Source organism: Eulemur rufifrons, chromosome 18 (genome assembly GCF_041146395.1).
Source record: "Eulemur rufifrons isolate Redbay chromosome 18, OSU_ERuf_1, whole genome shotgun sequence".
NCBI lineage: Eukaryota > Metazoa > Chordata > Mammalia > Primates > Lemuridae > Eulemur > Eulemur rufifrons.
The window spans coordinates 64802578-64824022 of record NC_091000.1 but is presented as its reverse complement, the minus strand read 5'-3'; the positions used below and the strand labels follow the sequence as shown (position 1 = coordinate 64824022).

The window sequence follows — 21445 nt, the reverse complement described above, 5'->3', positions numbered from 1 at the left end:
AACTCCTACCCCACGGGCAGCTGTGCCACTTCCCCAGCCCAGCCCCTCCCCACTGGCCCGCACCCCCGGTCTGTCCCCCGAGGCGCCGCGCAGCCCCCGGCCCGGCCCGGTGGCGCGGGGGAGGGGCGCGCGGCGCAGGCAAAGTTGCTGAGTTGCTCTGCACGCTCAGAAGTTGCAGCTGCGACGGCAGCTTCCCGCCCCCTTCCTGGACTCGGCGGCTCGGAACGCACACCCACCCGTCACCACCCGCTACCTGCCCTCGCCCCTGCGGCCCCGGCCCGGACTCGGCAGCATCCCCGCCCCGCGCCCGCGAGGAGCCCAGGTTTCCAGCGGAGTCGGGCTGGGGGCGGGCGCACCCCCCTCCCCGCTCCGCCTCGGGGGAGGGGGTGATGGGGGGCTGGGATCCCCTCCACGCAGTAGCCGCTCGGCCGCGGCGCGTTTGCACTTAGCGAAGCGGAGCAGCTGTGCAGGCGTCTCCCTCCGGCCCCTGCGCCCTCCCGGGTACAGCGGGGTTTGCCAAAGGGGAACCGGCCAGTGTTCCCCTTCTCTCCCGCAGGGGGCTTCGCCCCGGGTGGGGGGGGGCGGCGGGAGGGGCAGGGCTCGGGACTGAGGTCGCCAACAGGTGCTCGCGAGTCCATGTGACCGCCGAGGGAGTGCGCAGGGGAAGGCGGCGGTGGGGGAGGGGCGGGCTCCCGCGGGGTCCCCCGCAGTGCCCGACGCTGGGTGCACCCCGCCCGCAGCGGCCAAGGGAGTGCTCGCGGGTGGCTTCTCCGAGCGCTGGCGCCCTCGCGGCCTGCCTAGGAGGAGGAGGAAGAAGAGGGGGAGGGAGGGGATGCGAAAGTGGGTCAGGAATGTAACTGGATGCTGCACACCCCCCACGCACACCCCCCCTGTGGCCGACGAAGGCAGCCAGCTCCAGCCTTGGAAAGCGAGTCATTCGCTGTTGTGGTTCCCCGGCATTATCGGTGGACGGTTACCAGGGGATCCCGAGGGATGTGTTTCCCTGTGACCCTTTGGGAAGAAAAACTTAGTTGCCTCAGTAACCGAGTTTGGCTTGGATGCAATGATGCAGTGAATGTTCTAGGTGAGCCTGGCCTTGGAGGAGGCTGCAGTTGCACTAGGGGGTGGATTAACTTTTCTTATTATTGAACCAAGACGTGAAAGGAAAGCTGGGAGGAGGTGGAGTTTTGCTCTGTTTGGTGTTTGTTTTTTACTATTTCAGAGAACATAAATTAAACGTTTTTGCGTTAGGTTTTGAGTCTTCCAAATGCAAGCCCGGGCTGCCATAAATTTACCAAAGTTCTCAACAGTTGCTGACTTAGTTGGTACAGAAGTCTGAAGTTGATACCCTAGAGTTGGAAGGAGCAGGGGACAGTGACAGTTTTGTATTTGAGGAAGGCCTAAGAAACAAACATGAAAAGGCCTTTATTAAAAGGAGAAGAAGAAAAAAGCCCAGCCCTCCTCAAAGCAGAAGGAGGGCAGCCCAGTTCCCTCATGAACACAGTGGCATCTCACACCCCAAGCACATGATTAGCAAAGGGAGGAATGGAGATTTAAAAGGGATGGGCTTTGGGTTTGAATCTGCTGCTGAGACAAGCAGAGTCAAGAAAAGATATATATTAAAAGATGAGACTGCAAAAGAGAAGCTTAGCATTGTTGAGTTTTGTAGTCCAAGCTCTTCTTGAGCACCCTTCCTGGTTTCTGTCCCATTTTCTTTCCATCTGGTTTTGCCCAGTGGACCTTAGTCACAAGGGGCTGCTGAACCAAGGCCCAAAGAGCAGTGAAGCTGCAAACCCAGAAGAAATGTGCAACTGCAGGAGTTTCTATTCAGAAGCAAAAAGGGGTATGTTATCCTCTAAAGTGATCTTAAGAGTTATCTGAAAAGCTGACTTAGGAATCAATGTAAATTTCTGTTGCCAAGGCACCTTAGATAAAGAAACATCCATTGAGATGTATTTACTTTAAAGAATATACAGTATATCCCTAGGAGACAAAAACTGATAAATTGAATTTTTGTAAATTGAATCATCTTCTAAATAAAAGTGGAGGTTATTTTGTTGTGCAAACTTTTGTGGGGATCTAATCATCCCCAGTTGAATGAATGAATTAATTAAATTTTGGTAACTAGGTGACCTTTGCTGAGTTGTCTCACTAGTAGAATGGGAAAAATAATAATAGTTGGCCTTTTTTTGGAAAGTAGCTTGGACTTTTTACATTACTTTCTAGATAGAGGATCTTCAATTCAACTGGTAAAAGTTGTTACTTTCACTTATGGTATTTGCTTAAATTGTGGAACAGCTATAGTTGGAAAATGACAAATTTTATGTGTTGAGTAGTCTCGCATTCTGAATGAAAATGGCAGAGTTATACAAAAGTTTTTTGGAAACTTGAAAAAAATTAACACATTCATGATCTTAGATCTTGTCATCCTGTTAAAGAGCATGATTTCCTTCTATGGAAAAAAAATAATTAGACTTTAAAATCTTGGTTCAAACCAGAATCATTACTATACAAATGAATTGAAAATTTAAGTATTAATAAAATGAAGTGGCAAAGTCACATTCTTTGTCCCTACCCTGAAATTTCATCGCTGAATTCATGAAATACTTACATATAGAGTGATCTGCATTTAAGTTATAAATCAGATTTGTAAAGCAAATCAAATTAAGGAATGAACATCTGTTAAGAAAGAATTAACAACAGGTTTCTTAATATTGTGAAGTGTTATGGTATATTTAAAACATTTGAGATAATATACATTTGAGGGGGCAATTTTCAAGAAGTCGTCTACATGACAGGTTTTCACATAGATTACTGTGGACAGTGCATTTGGAACCATTTACTCATTAATATCCCCCAAGTATTTTTTGAATGAATGTATGTTTTAAACATCCAAGCCACCTACTCTGTGTACAGAACTGTGTTTAACACTGTGGGAATTAAGAGAGAAGCGAATGTTCCTAAAAGAGTCAAGTCTAATCTGGTCTAGCTGGGTGAGACGGCTAGATGACAAATACAAGAAGTTTAAATGTTCAACAGTTAAATACCCGTAACAAAATATGTGCATAAGAAGAGATGATGAATTCATATATGAAAGGTACTATGGGTTAAGAAGTAGAATAATGAGAGATTTTTAAAAAATTGTTCTTCTATTCTCTAAAATGCTAGTAATGAAGCTGTATTATTGGTTTGTATAAAAATAAAAGATTTGCTCTTTTTGGGGAGCTATTTATTGCCAGGCAGCCAGTGTATGTATGAAGGACTACCCATGAGGGGTCAGACAAAATGTGCCACAGGAACCTCCAGAGGGGCAGGGAGCAAAGTGGGCTGGAACGAGAGGACTCTGTAGAGAGCTAGGAACCAAGTTCAGCTTTGTCAGAAGTAAAATGCAGAGGGTACCAGGGAAGGGAAAGGGGAAAGGCCTAGATGTTGCGAGGCACCGGGTGTGTTCTGGGAGGGTGGCTGTCAGGTGGAAGGCGTCAGGAAGTGCTTCAAAAGGGAGGTGGTAAGACTTGAACTTAGGCCTTAAAGGATGTACGTGATTTTTATGCCTAGAGAAGGAAAGGCATTCCTGGTAGTATAAGCCTAGCAAGATAAGCCAAGAGGCAGGAAGTTGTGGGGCACCTTTCGGGAATTTAAATAGGTCAGCTTTGCTAGAAGAGATGGATCAAGTATGAAATTTGTCATTTGAATGATAGAGTAGGGCCAGACCATTTAGGGACTGTGAATGCCTGGCCAAGCTTGGTGTTAGGACTTTATCTGCAGGTAATGGGAAAGTTTGAGGATTTTGAGCAGTGGTAATACATGGTCAAAGTTGGATCTGGGGAAGGTTAATCTTGTTAGGTTGGATTGGAGTGGGAGTTTAGGGACCATGAGTGTCTATTGGAGGGATCTACGGGAACCTGCACAAGGATTGTGTCAGTGGGAATTAGTCAAAAGGTAATGCTTTGTGAGTCACTATGAAAGAAAAATTGATAACATTTTATAGAGTTTGGGTGTGGAGGGTAGGAGACTTGAAGAGTCCAAGATGACCAAGGATTTAAATGTAGATGCCGTGAGAGGTGGAACTTTCATCAGAGATGGAAACAGAAAGCCAGGGTTCAAGGTAGGTTGAAGAGTTGATTTGAATTTGAGGCCACAATGAGCAGCTGGGTGTAGATGATTTAGGGCGATGGAGGGGTCATGGCTGAAGGTAGAGATGTGAGTCATCTACATAGAGGCGATTGTACGGGTCACTCACAGGTGCAAATGAGCTCCTAAATGTGAACTTGGTGGCAAAAGACCAGTTTTAGGGAGCATTCACAATTAGCATTTGCCTCAAAATATAATTTTGCAAATTCTCCTTCCTCATAAAGCACAAGTTAGTCATTCCTGGGACTTTAGTTAGAGCCAATATGCTGACTCAGCACAGTTCTAACAGAAATGCTTTAACCCAATGGCTTCCTAACCTGGCTCTTCTGCTTAAGGGGCCCCACCCCATTGGCGCTACAGTACAGTCCCCTGGCCCAGCAGTCCATATTTGTCATAAGGCTTATAGGCCACTCTGGTATGGATCATTTTGGGGAACGAGCTCCTTAGCTGGTTTGTTATACAGCCCAAGACCTCCCCCTGAGGCCTCCTGTGTCTCTCTTAGGGACAGAAAGAGAGTTCTAACTTTTCATGTGTTTGTTTCAGCCTGTTCCTTTGCTTTTATATCTGATGGACAGTCATTGATAGGCAGTGCTTGAAGTTGTTTTTATCCAGATGACCTGCTGCTTTCCAAATTTAGCACTGGTATGGAAGAGTGGAGGGCTGTGTCAGAAGTCCTCCGCCCTGCTAGGCTGGAAGGGAATTTGGGGTGAAGAGCTGTGCGTGGTGGGGAGTGACTCAAACCTTGTACATCGGAGCACGTTGGGATGACGCAATACCCAGGCTCTGGGCAGACCCCTTCCTGTACCTTTGGGTTCGCAGGCCCGGGCGTGGATTTGGGAGTGTTCTCAGGAGCAGGCAGGCTGATCCTCTTCAAGGGAGCTGAGTAGTCAGGGGTAGGGCAAGGCAAGCGACAGGCTCTAAACCCGCAAGTCTTCTAGTCTGGAGATAGATCAGGAATTTGGGGGTAGATTTCTAAAAGGGGGTGACTAGTAATACCTTTCTCAAGCAATTATTGACTATGTAGGTATCTATTTCCTTATCGTCAGAAAACAGATGCCTGTCCCATTGAGCAGCAGTTATATTACACGTACATGTCGTCGCAGCCAACTTTGAGTTAGTCTGATGTTGATGATCTGGCTGCAAATTATTATTTGTTCTTCCTTTTCCCTTTTTGTTTATATGCTGTAAAGAGACGAATTTCACATATCCACATTATTACATGCCTGGCGGATGAACAGGCAGAAACTGTTTAAAATCGAGGGTGAGGTTTGCAGCATCTTCACCGCCTACCACTCACCCCCTCTACCTTCTATACACACAGAATGTAAACCATCTGTTGTTCTAAGTCTCTAACTGTTGAAGCCAAGGGTGGGTTATTTTGTCATTGAACCTACCCCTCTCCACCACCACCAAAGAAGAGTGGAAGATTTAGGTGTTCCTTTTTTTTTAATTGTGGGAAAATATATATAACATAAAATTTACCATCTTTTTTTAATTTATTTCAGGATATTAAAATTTACCATTTTAACCATTTTAAGTGAACAGTTAAGTGTACATGTGTTCACGTTGTTATGCAATAGAATCTAGGTTTTTAAAATTCATTTGGAATATAAGGTAATATCTAAAAATGTCAGAAAGTGAAACCCAGGTTATGCAGAAAACTGTAAGTGAAAGAATGGTTTTAAGTGCAAACACTTATGCACTCATATTCTTTCCAAAGAGAAGGCACATAGATGGCTTTTCTTTTAGGACAGGCTTGCCTGAGTATACCCTTTCTCGGTAACTAATTGTGAAGTTAACCAGGACAGAGGAAAAGACAATTTTGTGCTTGAGTTGTCTTCAAAAAGCCAGAAATAGTGTTAGCATCTTGATACAGATCTTCAAGTTTTCTTGAAGCTGTAGTCGTACAATGAGAGAAGGCAATCAAAGGTGAATTTATAGAATTCAATTTACACAGCTTCCTAGAGTTTGCAGAGTTTGTTTTTCTATACTCTATGAAAATATTCTCTTGACACACACTGAAAAGTAGGTGATATTCGCACTAGTTTTCCTAGTGAAATACTTATTATTATATATGAAAATATCAGCATCAACAGCCAAAAAAAAAAAATCTAAACGAACAGGAACCTTGAAATCTATTATCAGATAAATGGCCACATTGTTAAATGAAACTATTTTTAAAGTTAAATAAATCTTACTTAAGATTCACAAGAAAGATTAGAATATTATTGCTGTTCACCAAAGTTGTTAGTCAACCCAAATGTGTTAACAGTACACTTTCTTTCTTAACATTAGAAAATTTATTTTCACAACCACTTACTGTTTGCACTCAGTTATTCATAATACCCACAGAACAGGTTTGAAGGCAGTCAGTCCAACAGGATGTCAGCCGCAGTTCCAAACTGAAGGTATAGGTTTGGATTTTACCAAAGGAGAAATACCTTCATGTATCTTTTGCGGCTTTGGAAATTTATAGCTTAGTTAACAACCCTCCATTTAAAAAGTGCTGCTGGATTTGAGAAAACTTATAAATAATTCTGAGTTTATCTTACTCAAAACTACTTTAGTAAACCTTTGCTTATCAGTCTTAAAAAGATGTGTTAAAACCAGTTTGGCAACTTTTTTAATATAGCATGCTAGAAGGCCTTGAGAAAAGAGTTTTGAAACAATATCAGCATTGGAACTGACACGGAATGCTTTTAAACAAGAATATTCATGATACACATTTCTGTGTGTTTGGAGGACTCATCTTTTAAAAGCTAAGATTTTGTGATAAGACTTAATTACCAGTGGAAGATTTCCTGATGGTAGATCCATACCAGGCATGGGCAATTTAGAGCTTTGCCAAGACCACTGGAGACCACTTATCCTGTTTGGACACCTACATATTCACAGTCTTGCCCCCTCCCATGTAATTTACTGGAATCTGTTTAGAAGCAGTCTTTACACAGATATTTGAATACTTTGTACTGTAATAATATGGAAATACAGTATTTTGGATGAGAGCTCTCTCTAAAGGATTAATTGATTAATTTGGGAGTCACAGTTATTTTTAATAAGATACAGTCACTCTAGCAATTTGAAGGGTGTGAATCAACGATTTCATGTTGCAGTTCTAGAATATGTTTGCCTTTCCCGTTGCAGTACAGCTGGGAGCTTCAGTGGGATTGCCAAAGGAAAGGGGCGGTTAATTCACATCGCTGCATTGCAAATCTGTAGAAAAGGCAAGCTGAGATGTCCCTGAGAGTCTAGCGTATTTTAGTTTTAACTTTTATTTTAAAGCTGAGTTCTTACATTTTACTGGAAAAATGCTCCAGCTTTTAAAAACCAAACAATTGAACAATCCACAGAAACCTATTTTTCTGGTGATTCTCTGTGATCGTAAACTTAGGAAATTTAGGTACCGCAGACGAGGACAGAAGTGTATTGTTCTGTAGCTGCACCCCTTTGTTTTGTCATGGCTGTGTTTAACAGGACTTTCTGCCTCCTGAAATGTCACCTTAGCCCTCGAACTCATGTCTATTCTACTGTTGATTACCTTGGTCCTCAGCCAGCCTCATATTTGAGGCTTTCAGCATAGGCAGCATAGGTGCTTCTTGATGTTGAGCTGTTAATCTTTTTATTATTTCCTGTCACTTTCCCCTGTGATTGATGCTCTAGAGCCAAAGGAGGGAAAAGTGATGAAAATGCCTTTGAAAACAGCTTTGAGAAGGAGTACTTTAAGTTGAACTTGGGTCTTACCTGAGACCATAAAACGATTGAAAAAGCACACGGGACGTTTTGTGAGGCACCACCTAGGCCCTCGCAGCGCAGAAGCGAGCGTGCTGACCAGTGCTTGGCGGTAGAAGTGAAGAGGGCTCTCCTGGTATTTTTGCAGTGATTCAGGTCTGTGGTGTGAGGGCTGCAAGACCTTCCAGATGGTCTGTATTTAATTCTATGGAAAGGTTACAGAAAGGGGCCGTCTTTCATTTAGAATTAAAAGTAAAATTCTTGTTGAGTTGTAGGTGTTACCAAAGCTCAGACACTGATAGCTCCCCAATCTTCCCTCTCCCCCACATCCAATTTATTAATTCTTGGTTCCCTGTGGCATGCAGGGTGACCCAATGGGATGTGAGAAGAAACTATTAGAGCCTCTATTTGTATTTTCATCTTGTCCTTTTTGTTTTTAAACTATTTTATTGTGACAAAATATATGTAACATAAAATTGCCATGTCACCATTTCTATGTATATGATTTGATGGTATTAATTACAGTCACGATGTTACATAACTATCACCTCGATTTCCAAAATTTTTCATCACCCCAGACAGAAACCCCATGCCTATTACGCAGTAACTCCTCACTCCGCTAGTCCCTGGTAGCCTCTAATCTACTTTCTGCCTCTTATGCTCATTCTAGATATTTCATATAAGTAGAATCATATGATATTTGTCCTTTTAGATCTGGTATATTTCATTTAGCATAATGTTTCCAAGGTTCATCCATGTTGCAGCATGTGCCAGAACTTCCTTCCTTCTTAAGGCTGAATAATATTCAATTGTATGTTTTACCACTTTTTGTTTATCCATTCATCCATTGATGGACACTTGGGTTGCTTCTGCCTTTTGGCTATTGTGAATAACGCTGCTATGAATGTAGGTATACAGATACCTCTTCAAGACCTTGCTTTCAATTCTTTTGTGTAGACCCAGAAGTGGGATTGCTGGATCCTATGGTAATTCTATGTTTGATTTTTAAAGAATCTCCATACTGTTTTCTCCAAACTATTTTCCATAGTGGCTGCACCATTTTACATTTCCACCAGCAATGTATGAAGGTTTCAGTTTCTCCACATCTTTGCCAACACTTGTTATTTTCCTTTTTTTTTTTTTTTTTTTAATTCTAGCCATCCTAGTGGTTGTGATGTGGTATCTCATTTTTTTTTTTTTTTTTTTTTATTGTGAAGGTACATCCTCAGTCTTTCAAACACATGTTTTGGCTTGTGATTATCTTTCAAATATTTCTTAGAGCAATTTTTGTGAATTGTGAAATTCAAAAATTGTGGAATGAATAAGTGGAAAATTTGTGTTATTTTCAAATATGAGTTCTGTCATGGAACTAGTGCAGTACAGACAGCTCGAAATATCAATGAAGTATTTGGGAAGGATGTGGTAATGAACGCACAGTACATTGATGGTTTGAGAAGGTCCATTCTGGTGATTTTTTTTTTATTTTTTTATTTTTATTTATTTATTTATTTATTTTGAGACAGAGTCTCACTCTGTTGACTGGGCTAGAGTGCCGTGGCATCAGCCTACCTCACAGCAACCTCAAACTCCTGGGCTCAAGCAATCCTCCCGCCTCAGCCTCCCATAGGGATAGGATTACAGGCGTGAGCCACCGCGCCTGGCCCATTCTGGTGATTTTAATCTTGAAAATGAGCCACATGGGTGACCTGAGACCAAGGTGGATAATCATGAGCTGAAAGCTGTAGTGGAAGCAAATCCATCTCAACCCACTTGTGAATTAGCACCAAGCTTTTGTCAGGTTTTAGTCTGAAATGTCTGTTCTTACTGTGCTCAGGGCCGAAGAATGACCAGACACACCAAAGTAAGGCAAGCATGAAAATGAGGTTTATTGGCCAGGTGTGGTGGCTCACGCCTGTAATCCTAGCACTCTGGAAGGCCGAGGCAGGAGGATCACTTGAGGTCAGGAGTTCGAGACCAGCCTCAGCAAGAGCGAGACCCCATTTTTACTAAAAAAAAAAAAAAATATATATATATATATATATATATATATAGAAAGAAATTAGCCCGACAACTAAAAATAGAAAAAAGTTAGCCAGGCCTGGTGGTGCAGGCCTATGGTCCCAGCTACTCGGGAGGCTGAGGCAGGAGGATCACTTGAGCCCAGGAGTTTGAGGTTGCTGTGAGCTAGGCTGACGCCACGGCACTCTAGCCCTGGCAACAGAGAGAGACTCTGTCTCAAAAAAACAGGTTTATTGAGGACAGAAAGATAGGATTCTAGGGCAAGAGCAAGATACAGGCTTGCAGAGCATGATACATACGCCACAGATGACGAACGGACCCATTGTTGCAGCAAAGGGAGGAAAAGGAAGGGCACAAAAAGGGACGTGGTTATGGTCTGTGTCTTGTTTTATAGTGCCCAGATTGGGACCTCCCTAGTGGCTCAGACGTCACCATGGAGCCACTTTCTTTTCTTTTTCTTTCTTTCTTTCTTTCTTTTTTTTTTTTTTAATAATTTAAAGAGGTTTATTCTAAGCCAAATTTGAGGACCATGACCTGGAACCATGCCCAAGAAGCCTTGAGCAAGTGGACTCACTGTGGCTGGGTTACAGTTTGGTTTTATGCATTTCAGGGAGACAGGGGTTACAGGTAGTCATAAATCAATACATGGAAGGCATACATTGGTTTGGCCCGAAAAGGCGAGCCATCTCCTAGCCTCATTGTGGTTTTGATTATCATTTTCCGGATGACTAATGATGTCGAGCATCTTTTATATGCTTATTGGCCATTTGCATATCTTCTTTGGAGATATATCTATTAAGTCCTTTGCATTATCCATTTTTTCATGTTTTATAATGTATAATGGCAGTACAAAATAATTTATAATTAATAAAAATATGCATATGCTTTGGTATATGTACAATGTTTTGTAAAGATAGGAGAACATACTTTTAAAAAGTTGAAAGACCGTTATCATGGACCATAACAATGATTCATTTTATTCCTTTGCGCCTAATATTAGCAAGAAATTATTGATGAGAATTCTTAAGCATTATCAGGGGAATCTTATTTGGTCAAATATGTGTGTAGCAAAGCCTCCATATGAAATTAACCACAGGGTCCCAAGGCTGTCTTTTATTATGCTTCCTTTTGGTACTTAAGAAAGTGAATCTCCTTGGATGAGTTTCACCTTAGGCTTGCCTTATGCTCAGTCCCATTTTTTTGGTTAATAGTCGCATTTCAGGGTGCTAGTGTATCTTATTAAGAGATAGGAGTGGTTTTTCGTACCATGTCACATATGAGAACCAGAAGACACATATTAAATTTAAAGGAAGAGGCTTGACTCTAAAATAATAATAATTATTAGAATGTTATTTATAAAACTCATTTGATTATAAAAGAAATTACATTTGGGCGTATGGAACAAGCCTGTTTAATGAACCAGCAAGAGCATTTGAGGTCTTGGGGGTTGAATTTTTAACAGCTTGAATTTCCCATTGTTGTCCTATTCTCTGAAAATAAACTTCATGAAGTTACCCTAAAACACCAGCTTCTATCAAGGGCTTGACATCACCATCCTGGTACATCCTGGTGTGTTTCTTGGAAAGTGTCCACACTGGCAGGCATTTTCCAAATAAAACATTTGTTTCAGTAAACAAGTGTTTTATCCCGCAGCCCAAGTGGAGAATTTTAAAACCAGTGTTTGTTTTGCCAGCAAACATTTTGTTTCAATCCTTGCAGCTAAACAAGTGGGTAAGATTTAAGTGGCCTCCTGGTAAAAACAAATGCAGAACCATTTTCAGAAAACTCCAGATGAGCAAAAATCTATTTGCTGATCCTACTCCCACTACTGAGTATTTACCCAAAGGAAAAAAGGACATTTTATAAAAAAGGTACACGCACCCAACTATTTATAGCAGCACAGTTCACAATTGCAAAGATGTAGAAAAACCCAAGTGCCTATCAATACATGAGTGGATTAATAAAATGTGGTATATATATGTACACAATGGGGTACTATTTAGCCATTAAAAAATGGTGAACTGATACCTCCTGTATTAACCTGGATGGAGCTGGAGCCCATTCTTCTATGTGAAGTATCACAAGAATAGAAAAACACCACATGTATTCACTATTAAATTGAAACTAATCAAACAACACTTATGGGCCCACATGAAAAAAAAACTCATCAGAAAACCAAGCTGGGGGGGCGGCGGGGAGGGGGAGGAGGTGAGGCACAATGCACAGCTAACGGGCACAGTGCACACTGTCTGGGGGATGGGGACACTTACAACTTTGACTCAAACTGTACAAAAGCAATTTATGTAACCAAAACATTTGTACCCCTGTAATACTCTGTCATAAACAAAAAAAGGAAATCTATTTGCTGTCAGAGAGTGAGTTTAGACATTCAGGGAAATAATTTGTACTTTCTGTATAGTTCTGTAATTTTGTACTTAGTTGCAGTCAGAGTGGAAAGTTGTAGGTTTGGGTAAGAGCCTTTTATTTTTTAAGGCAAATGATGAAGAAATAGAAAAGAATTTTTAAATAAAAAATATCATTGGATTGCTATACTTAAATTTTGTAGCCTACATTTAAAATCTGACTAAAACATTATCAGGTATTTACTCTGCTCTGAATTTCTTACCTCTTTTCTAATTATTTTTATGGTAATTCCTCCAGTGTATAATGCAACCCAACATCCGTGCTAATTATCAGCCTTCACCTTTTAACTTTTATAAAGATGGTAGTAAAATCAAATTTTAGTGAGCTGTTTTTGCTTTTATTTTGTGTGTGTGTGTGTGTGTGTGTGTGTGTGGAGACAGGGTCTCACTGTGTTGCCCAGGCTGGTCTTAAACTCCTGGCCTCAAGCGATCCTCCTGCCTCAGCCTCTCAAAGTGCTGGAATTACAGGCGTGAGCCACCATGCCCAGCCTGTTGTTGCTTTTATATATATATATATATATATATATGAATTTTTAAATTTGAAAGTTTGATTGTAGTGTGCTTTTCTTTTTAAAAACTAGGCCTCTTTCCTATTTAGGAAGGTGCCATTGTGCTTTCTTAAGAGGTTAATCAGAAATTATGAAATATAGCATACATACAAAAGAATGTATAATGTGTATATATATATATATCGTTTAAAGAATAATTAGCAAGTGTACATTCATGTAACCTCCATCCAGATTAAGAAATCGAACATTGGCCAGGTGCGGTGGCTCATGCTTGTAATCCTAGCACTTTGGGAGGCTGAGGTTGGAGGATTGCTTGAGGCCAAGAGTTCAAGACCAGCTTGAGCAAGAGGGAGACCTCACCTCTACAAAAAAATAATAGAAATATTAGCTGGGTGTGGTGGCATGTACCTGTAGTCCCAGCTACTCAGGAGGCTGAGGCAAGAGGATCATTGAGCTCAGGAGTTTGAGGTTGCAGTGAGCTATGCTGACACCAGTGTACTCTAGTCTGGGAACAGAGTGAGATCCTGTCTCCAAAAAAAAAAAAAAATAGAAAAGAAAAAAGAAAGAAAGAAATTGAACATTGCCTTAGAATCTTCTCTACTTCAAAACCGTATCCCTCTCCCTCCTTAGTGTATTTACAACTACATATGTATCCCTAAATGACATCATTTAATTTTCTAAGTGTCTGAACTTCATATAAATTAGAACTATATATATATTTTTTTCACTTATTTATTTTTTTCAACAATATGATTGCAAGCCTTGGCCAGGTTGATGCCAATAGCTATGGTTTGTTTTCATTGTTTGGTATCTATGTACTACAAAAATGCATTTATTCATTTTCCTATTGATCTGACATTTGAACTGTTTCCAGCTTTTGGCTCTTCTGAAAAAGGCTATCATGAACATTCTTTTATATATGTCCTATACAGTTGTGCAGAAGTTTTTCTAGGGTGTATGTGGAAGGTGGATTGTTGGGTCATAGGCTATTTTTAACTCTATGCCATAATTCCAAGTTGTTTTCTAGAGTGGTTATTCCAATTTATACTCTCTCTAACAGTGAAAGAGGGATTTTCTTAAAGATTTTTTCAGCTTTATTGAGGCATAATTGACAAATAAAAATATGTACATGTAAAGTGTACAGTGTGATAATTTGATATCAATATCTATATTGTGAAATGATTACCACAATCAAGTTAACACATCCATCACCTCACGTAATTACCTTTTTACAAATGTTTTTGAATGAGAATGTTTGTTACTCCATATTGTCACCAAGACTTGGTATTGTTAGACTTTTTAATTTTTGCCAATCTGGTGAATATGAAATGGCATCTTATTGTGGTTTTAATTTGCTTTTCCCCAATTACTAACAAGGCTTATTGGCTGTTTGGATGCCCTTTTTTCCCTAAGTGTTTATTCAAATTTTTTGCCTATTTTTCTATGGATTTTCTTTTTCTTATTGATTTGTAACTGATTTGTAGGACTCCTTTATATATTCCGATATGAATCTTTTGTTGACTATATGTGTTGCAAATAACAGCTTCCACTTTGCAGCTTGTCTTTTTACTCTGTTTATGATGCCTTCAGATGCACATATATTTTTAATTTTAATATTGTTGAATTTATCAATTTTTTATGGTTAATACTTTTGTATCTTAAGAAATTCTCCCCTATTTCTGAAGATATGCTTGAGGTTATTCTCCTGTATTCTTCAGTTTTTTTTCCTTTCATATTTTATTTTATCATACTTTACTTATCTAGAACTGATTTTTGTGAATGTCATAAAATAAGGGTCCATTTTTAATTTTTATCTAAATGGCTGTTTGCTTGTCTGTGCACGGTCACTGAGGTATGTGTCTTTCTGCACAGTCTGGAACACTGCCTGTGTCATGTGGGTGCCATTTCTGGGCTCTCTGTTCTGTTTGTGTCTTTTTGTCAGCCAGGGACCCAGCTCTACACTGTCGTAATTATTAAAGCTTTCCAGTGAGTCGCGCCATCCGAGAGGGCATGTTCTTCCACCTGGTTCTTCCAGGCTGTCTTGGTGTTCTTGGCTTTTCGCCCTTCTGTATACATTTTAGAAGCAGGTCAAATTCCCTAATAGAACCTGATGGGGTTTTGGTTAGGACTACACAGAAACTGTAGACCAATTTGGGGGAAACAGACGTTTTTACTATGGGGCATCCACCAGTTGAAAGGCAGCGTGCAGAGTCATTGAAAGGATGGAGCTGGGCTTCCTGGATGCAGATCCTTGCTCCACTTCTCATTGACCACGCAACCCTGGAGAATTTATTTAACCTTGATGTGCCTCAGTTTTCTCGCTTGTAAACTAGGGATCACAGTAGCACCTGCCTTACAGGGTAATTGAGAAGATTAAATGATTAAATGTGTTGTATGTAATATGTGTAAAGTGCTTAGAATAGTGTCTGGCACATAGTAAAATTATGTAAGTGCATGAACACTGATTATCTCTGTGTATATTTATATATTCTTCAATGTCCTAAGGAAGTTTTGTGTTTTTCTTTATAAAACTCTATCTGTAGTATTGATATATATAATGCAGCCATGCGTGGCGTAATAATGGGGATACGTCCTGAGAAATGTGTCATTAGATGATCGTTGTGCAGACATGGTAGCGTGTACTTACACAAACCTAGGTGGGATAGCCTACTACACCCCTCGGCTATATGGTATGTTGCTCCTAGGCTACAAACCTGTGCAGCACATGACTGTACTGAATACTGTAGGCAGTTGTAACACAGTGATATTTGTGTATCTAAACATAGAAAAAGTACAGTAAAAATATGGTATAAAAGAGACATATATATATATATATGTATATGTAGTCCCTTATGGGACCACCATCATATATGCAATCCGTTGTTGACCAAAATGTCATGACTATATAATACCTACATATCCTAACATATGTAGGATAACATTATGTTACATATGTATTAGTATATAGTATATATTCCTACATATCATATAACATATAGGAATATATTAATATATAATTTATAAAATACTAAAAAATTCCTTAAAATTTTGATACTGTTGTAAATGGTATTTTAAAAGTATTTTTTTGTGTGTACACTGTCATTGTGTTTATTTAATATGTTTCATGAGCTGATCGTGATATCTTTGATTAATACTTGTTAAGTGCTAGTGTTGTATGAGACACCGCTCAGAACCTGCAAGAAATACGGACACTTTCATCTGGGTGATGGCCCATCTGCCCTATTCTCATGAGGTGGAACATTTTACCCATTTTGCATAATTTTCAATCATTGTATCCCATTGACTTCTGTTGCTGAAACCTATCTGAGAATTTTGCCAACCTGCTTCATTTTCTCTTGTGTATCAGGCTGTTTTGGGTTCATCATTGCTTTTTAATTGATGAGATCATGATATTTCAATATTTACTTATAGCCCAGCCGCAGCGTGCCTGAGACTCTTTTGGGTTTTATTCCCCACGCTCTCATATTTTCCGAGTTTCTGTTCTCGAGATGCCGTGCTCTTTGAGATTAGAGTCACGACTTCTCACATTGACCCGCCTCCCACGTGAGTAAGCTTTCTCTGGATGGGAACAAACATTCTTTTTCTGTTTTTCAGACATGTCACACATGTCTCTAGAGTTATAGTTTTTTTAAAAAGAAAAAGTAAAAAGATATACATATATGTGTGTATATATAATATATGTGTGTGTGTGTGTGTGTGTGTGTGTGTGTGTGTAGGTTCCCCTTGCCTTGTATGTCCCTCTGGTTTCGGTTCTTCAGCATCAGGCAGCCTCAGTCACGTGGCTCTGCCTCCCGTGGAGGCCCAGACCCAAGCTGCCAGGCTCTGTATGACTTTGCTTTGGGTTGCAGGAGGCAGAAACTCAAAGTGAAACCCATGAAGAAACCAATGTGTTCATAATGGTTTTTACCCAAACCATAAATCCCTCTCTTGGAGAGACAGGGGAATCACCCAAGATTTGGCCCTGTTCCTGCAGTATGTTCTAGAGCAGTATTTGTCAGGTTTTTTGCTCATATTTGTCAGTTCAGTGGCCACCTGTGTCCAACACATGCGAGGAATTCATTGAAAATGCAGATTCCTGGGCCTGACCTATTCTAAAGGAGTAAGTGTTGGAGAGGAAGACACCGAGGTCTGCATGTCCTGAGGCCCTCGGGGTGCCGACAGTCAGATGGGACTTAGTAACAATGATGAACGCATTGGGGGCTCGGGTTTTCATTGATCACTCTATATTGCTTAATGGAAAATTTTACCAGGTTTAAAATAAGATAGCTAATGCTGGGCGTGGTGGCACATGCCTGTAGTTTCAGCTACTCAGGAGGCAGACGCAGGAGAATCACTTGAGCCCAGGAGTTTGAGACCAGCCTGGGCAATATAATGAGATCTTGTCCCCATATATATAATTATATATATTAATTAATTAATCAAAATAAGATAACTAACACTTATTAAGTGCCATTTGTCAGGCAGATACTTCACATTTAAGGCTATGTGTAGGCTATTATTTTTAGTCCTATTTTATAGAGGTACAGAGAGGTTAAATAACTTGCCCCGAATCAAACATGTCAGGCAAAATTGTCATGTTCTTTATGAATCTTCAAAGCAAAATCCTGACACTTGTGAATTTACAGACTAAACTAGTCTCTGGTAGAAATGGGCCCAAAGGGTCTACTTGGATCATAATTGTAGCTTGGTGTTGTGTTAGGAGTCTTATAAATTATTCATTCTTTTAGCAAGTTTTTACTGAGCATTTAGAGTCCCCATCTTAGACTAGGGATCCCACTATAGGTCAGCGTGTGTGGGAAGTTATAGTACATAGATGAGAGGACTTTGGGAGAGGGTGTGTTGAGGGAACTGCTGTCCAGAGAGCTATTACCTTGTACCTAAGGCTGTGTGCTAAGTGTTTTAAGTATATTTTTTCATTGATTTCTCATAAAAACCTTTTTGTTAAATTCTATGAATAATCCATTGTACAGGAAACTGAGGCTTAGTAGTAATACAGCTTCTACGTCATGGTTGTGATGTGAAGATAATGCCGACTTCTCCCCAGAACCTGGCATTTATCCATTGCGTTTTCTGTTTGTGACTATACAGTCAAGTGGGATTTTGTCTGCTAGAGGAGAATTGTCATCTCTCTGAGAGTGACCCAGATGGCCCAGTCACTGGGGGTTTAGAGAGATCATTTCAGTGGCTTATAATGTCAGTCATCATTTGCTTGGCCTCCCTATTTTGTGCTCTGGTCCTGGTGTCCTTAGCTGGCCCTTAGGCCAGGTGAGAAGACTTCAGAACTATGAGTATCGTGGCCTATAACCAGAGTGGCAGGTGTCTGTGGGCTGGAGCAGGCCAGGAGCTGTTTTGTGAATGAGCATCACAGCTCTGCCCTTAAGGGCTTAGGCCTGTGCAAAGGTGACGTGGCCTTCTGTGCCCTACTTGGGCTCTGATCAGTTTCATGAGAAGATGTTCAGTGTTTTGGATTATGCCATATGCAGGTGGAAACGTAATATAATTATTTTTGAACCATTTCAGAATGTTACAGTGGAAGAAACCTTAGAAATCATCTAGTTGGATTTCTCTGTTTTACTGAAAAGGGGAGGAAAAACCTACATATTAAGTGACTTGCTCAAGGTAACAGCTAGTTAGCGGCAAGACTGGAACCCAGTTTCTGACACCCAGTGCAACACCTTCCTTCCACCTCTTTACTCTGACTTTTTGCAGGCACTGCCCTAATCAAGCTGAATGGTGTAGTGAATAAGCCGTAAGAATTTTAACTTCAAAATGATTCCCGTGTGGGGCTTTCTTTTTAGAGGTGGATTTATCTTCCTAGTTATGTATTATTTAGGCTAATGCTAAAATTACTTTTTGTTTGTGTATATACAACGGCAGATGATGACAGAGGCTCTCCTAAAATATTATCAGGCCTGCTGGAGAGTTTAATATCCAACAAAGTGGAAAACCCACTTATGGACATTCCGTCTGCTTACACATGTTTTTAATGTGAAAGAAGAAAGCCTAATAAAAAGATAATAAAGGAAAGAGATACATATTGTTGTTATCATTACTGCTTTTTAATTTATTTTAGGCCTGCTACGTTATTGTCAAGACCTCAAATACACAAGCATGGGTTGTATGATATCCTATAAAATCCCTCTGAGCCATTGTCCTTGGAGAATGGGCATATGAGTGGCACACAGTTAATAAATAATCCATTCATTAAATTTACTATTTCATTTATTAAAATAATCACATCATTGTTGAATAGTTAAGTTAGTAATGTCAGAGCCCATGCTTCTAACTCATTACAGTTGACCTTCCATATTCACGGGTTACACATCTGAGGATTCAACCACCTGAGGATCAAAAATATTCAGAAAAAATAAAAATAAAAAATAATACAAATAAAAGCAAAACAGTATAATAGCTATTTACATAGCATTAGGTATTATAAGTAACCTAGAGATGATTTAAAGTCTATGGGAAGATATGCATAGGTTATGTACAAATGCCATGCCATTGATATCAGGGACTTGAGTGTCCTGCAGAGGTCCTAGAACCAGTCCCCTGGGGGACACTGAGGGACAACTATGCTTTGTTCTTTTGCTCTACCTGTGTTCTTAATTTTGTCACATTGATTTCACACTGACATATAGAAGAACCCTGTGGCCTTTTTCTTTTTACATTTTATGGCAGTGTAATATTCACACAGAAAAATGCACATATCATAAATGCTCAGCTCCCTGAATTTTCACAAAAGGAACACACCCCCGTGAGCTTGTGAGTACCACAGACCTGATTTTAAATTCTGGCTTCACCATTTACCGTACATGTAACCTTGGGAAAATTATTTAATAATTTGGAGCCTCAGTTTTCTCACCTGTCAAATGGGAAAGCAATAATAGCATATTATAGGTATTAGTGAGACGTAATGTGTAATAACACATCATTTACCTGACATTCTTCTTTGTTTCCTCAAATCCTAACAGAGCTTTTGCAAACGAGCACCCTCACAGTGCATTAGATGTGTGGTGGCTGACTGTGTGTAATGTTAACAGCTCCTTTGTATCTGGAGATGTAGTTAATAATATGGACTGTTGAAAACAAATGGCCAAGGGCTTCCCTCCTTCCTACTTTGCAATATCTGATTTTTGACCATTCTCCTCAGGGACTCATCCGAGAAAGTTGATCAATATTTACTTATTCATATACACCCTGCTTCATCCCAAAAAGGAATTATAGACGTACACATAGTACAACAGTATTTATTTATTTCCCATGGGAAAAATATTTATTATAGGAATAAAAATAATGTTAAATTTGCAAAGGTTCTAATGAATTTATTTTAACCAGCCAGGCTGTTTTAAACAGTGTTGTGAATTTTTGGGGATCTGTGTTTGCCAAAAGTTTCTTTCAAAATACCCATAGTGCTCATGCCTGTAATCCTAGCACTCTGGGAGGCCGAGGCGGGTGGATTGTTTGAGCTCAGGAGTTCGAGACCAGCCTGAGCAAGAGCGAGACCCCATCTCTACTAAAAATAGAAAGAAATTATATGGACAGCTAAAAACATATATATAGAAAAATTAGTCAGGCATGGTGGTACATGCCTGTAGTCCCAGCTACTCGGGAGGCTGAGGCAGGAGGATCGCTTGAGCCCAGGAGTTTGAGGTTGCTGTGAGCTAGGCTGACGCCACGGCACTGTAGTCCAGGCAAACTCTGTCCCCCCCCAAAAAAAAAAAATACCCACAGTGTTTTCATGTTGCTCAGCAGTGACTTGTAGATGACACTTCTTTTCTTTTTTAAAAATTTTTAATCATTTATTTATTTTTGCTTTTATTATTTTTAATTGACACATAACAATTATACATGTCTATGGGGTACATTGTGATATTTCAATATGTGTATAAAATGTATAATATCATATGAAGGGAATTAGCATATCCATTGCCTCAAACATTTATCATTTCTTTGGGTTGGGAGTATTCAAAATCTGCTCTTCTAGCTCTTTGAAAATATACAATAAATTGTTATTAACTATAGTCACCCTTGAGTGCTATAGAGCTGTGGTCCCCAACCCCGGGACCTCAGCCCAGTACCAGTCTGTGGCCTGTTAGGAAATGGGCCACCTGAGCTCTGCACCACCTGCCCCCCAACCCATGACACCCCACCCCAACCCACCCTCAGTCCATGGAAAAATTGTCTTCCATGAAACCGGTCCGTGGTGCCAAAAAGGTTGGGGACCACTGCTATAGAGCACTAGAACGGATTCCTCTTATCTAACTAGCACAACAGTATTTAAAATAAATAAGTGGGTGAATCGAGGCCAAAGCGTGGGGCAGGGTTGACACACAATGTGCGCACCATGGGAGCTGCATTGTCTGTGAGATGTGGTCTTCAGAGTTGGCTTTCAGCTTCCTGACAGCACTCAGAGCAAGCAGGGGAAATGATCAGTGATACAATGGGGAGGGGCCTTATAATATGAAAACAAACCAGTGAAACAGGAGAAATTTGGTTGTATTCTTGTCCCAAGACCTTCCTTCCATGGGTCTTCCCAAAGAGAACTTGATGTAGAGTAGTGGGGGCCCCCATAATAAATAAGAGTGTCCGCTTATGCTATGCCTCTGTGTA

The 21445-nt window shown here is 40.4% G+C and overlaps 1 protein-coding gene across 1 annotated transcript in view; it reads left to right on the top strand.

The window, feature by feature from the left end:
- The first annotated feature begins 302 nt into the window (after positions 1-302).
- The window catches only part of RREB1 (ras responsive element binding protein 1), a 177136-nt gene continuing 155993 nt past the window's right edge, over positions 303-21445 (top strand). Inside the window, exon 1 of the mRNA XM_069493447.1 lies at positions 303-322. The gene's annotated coding sequence lies outside the window, so the exon portion shown is untranslated. The remainder of the gene's footprint in view (positions 323-21445) is intronic.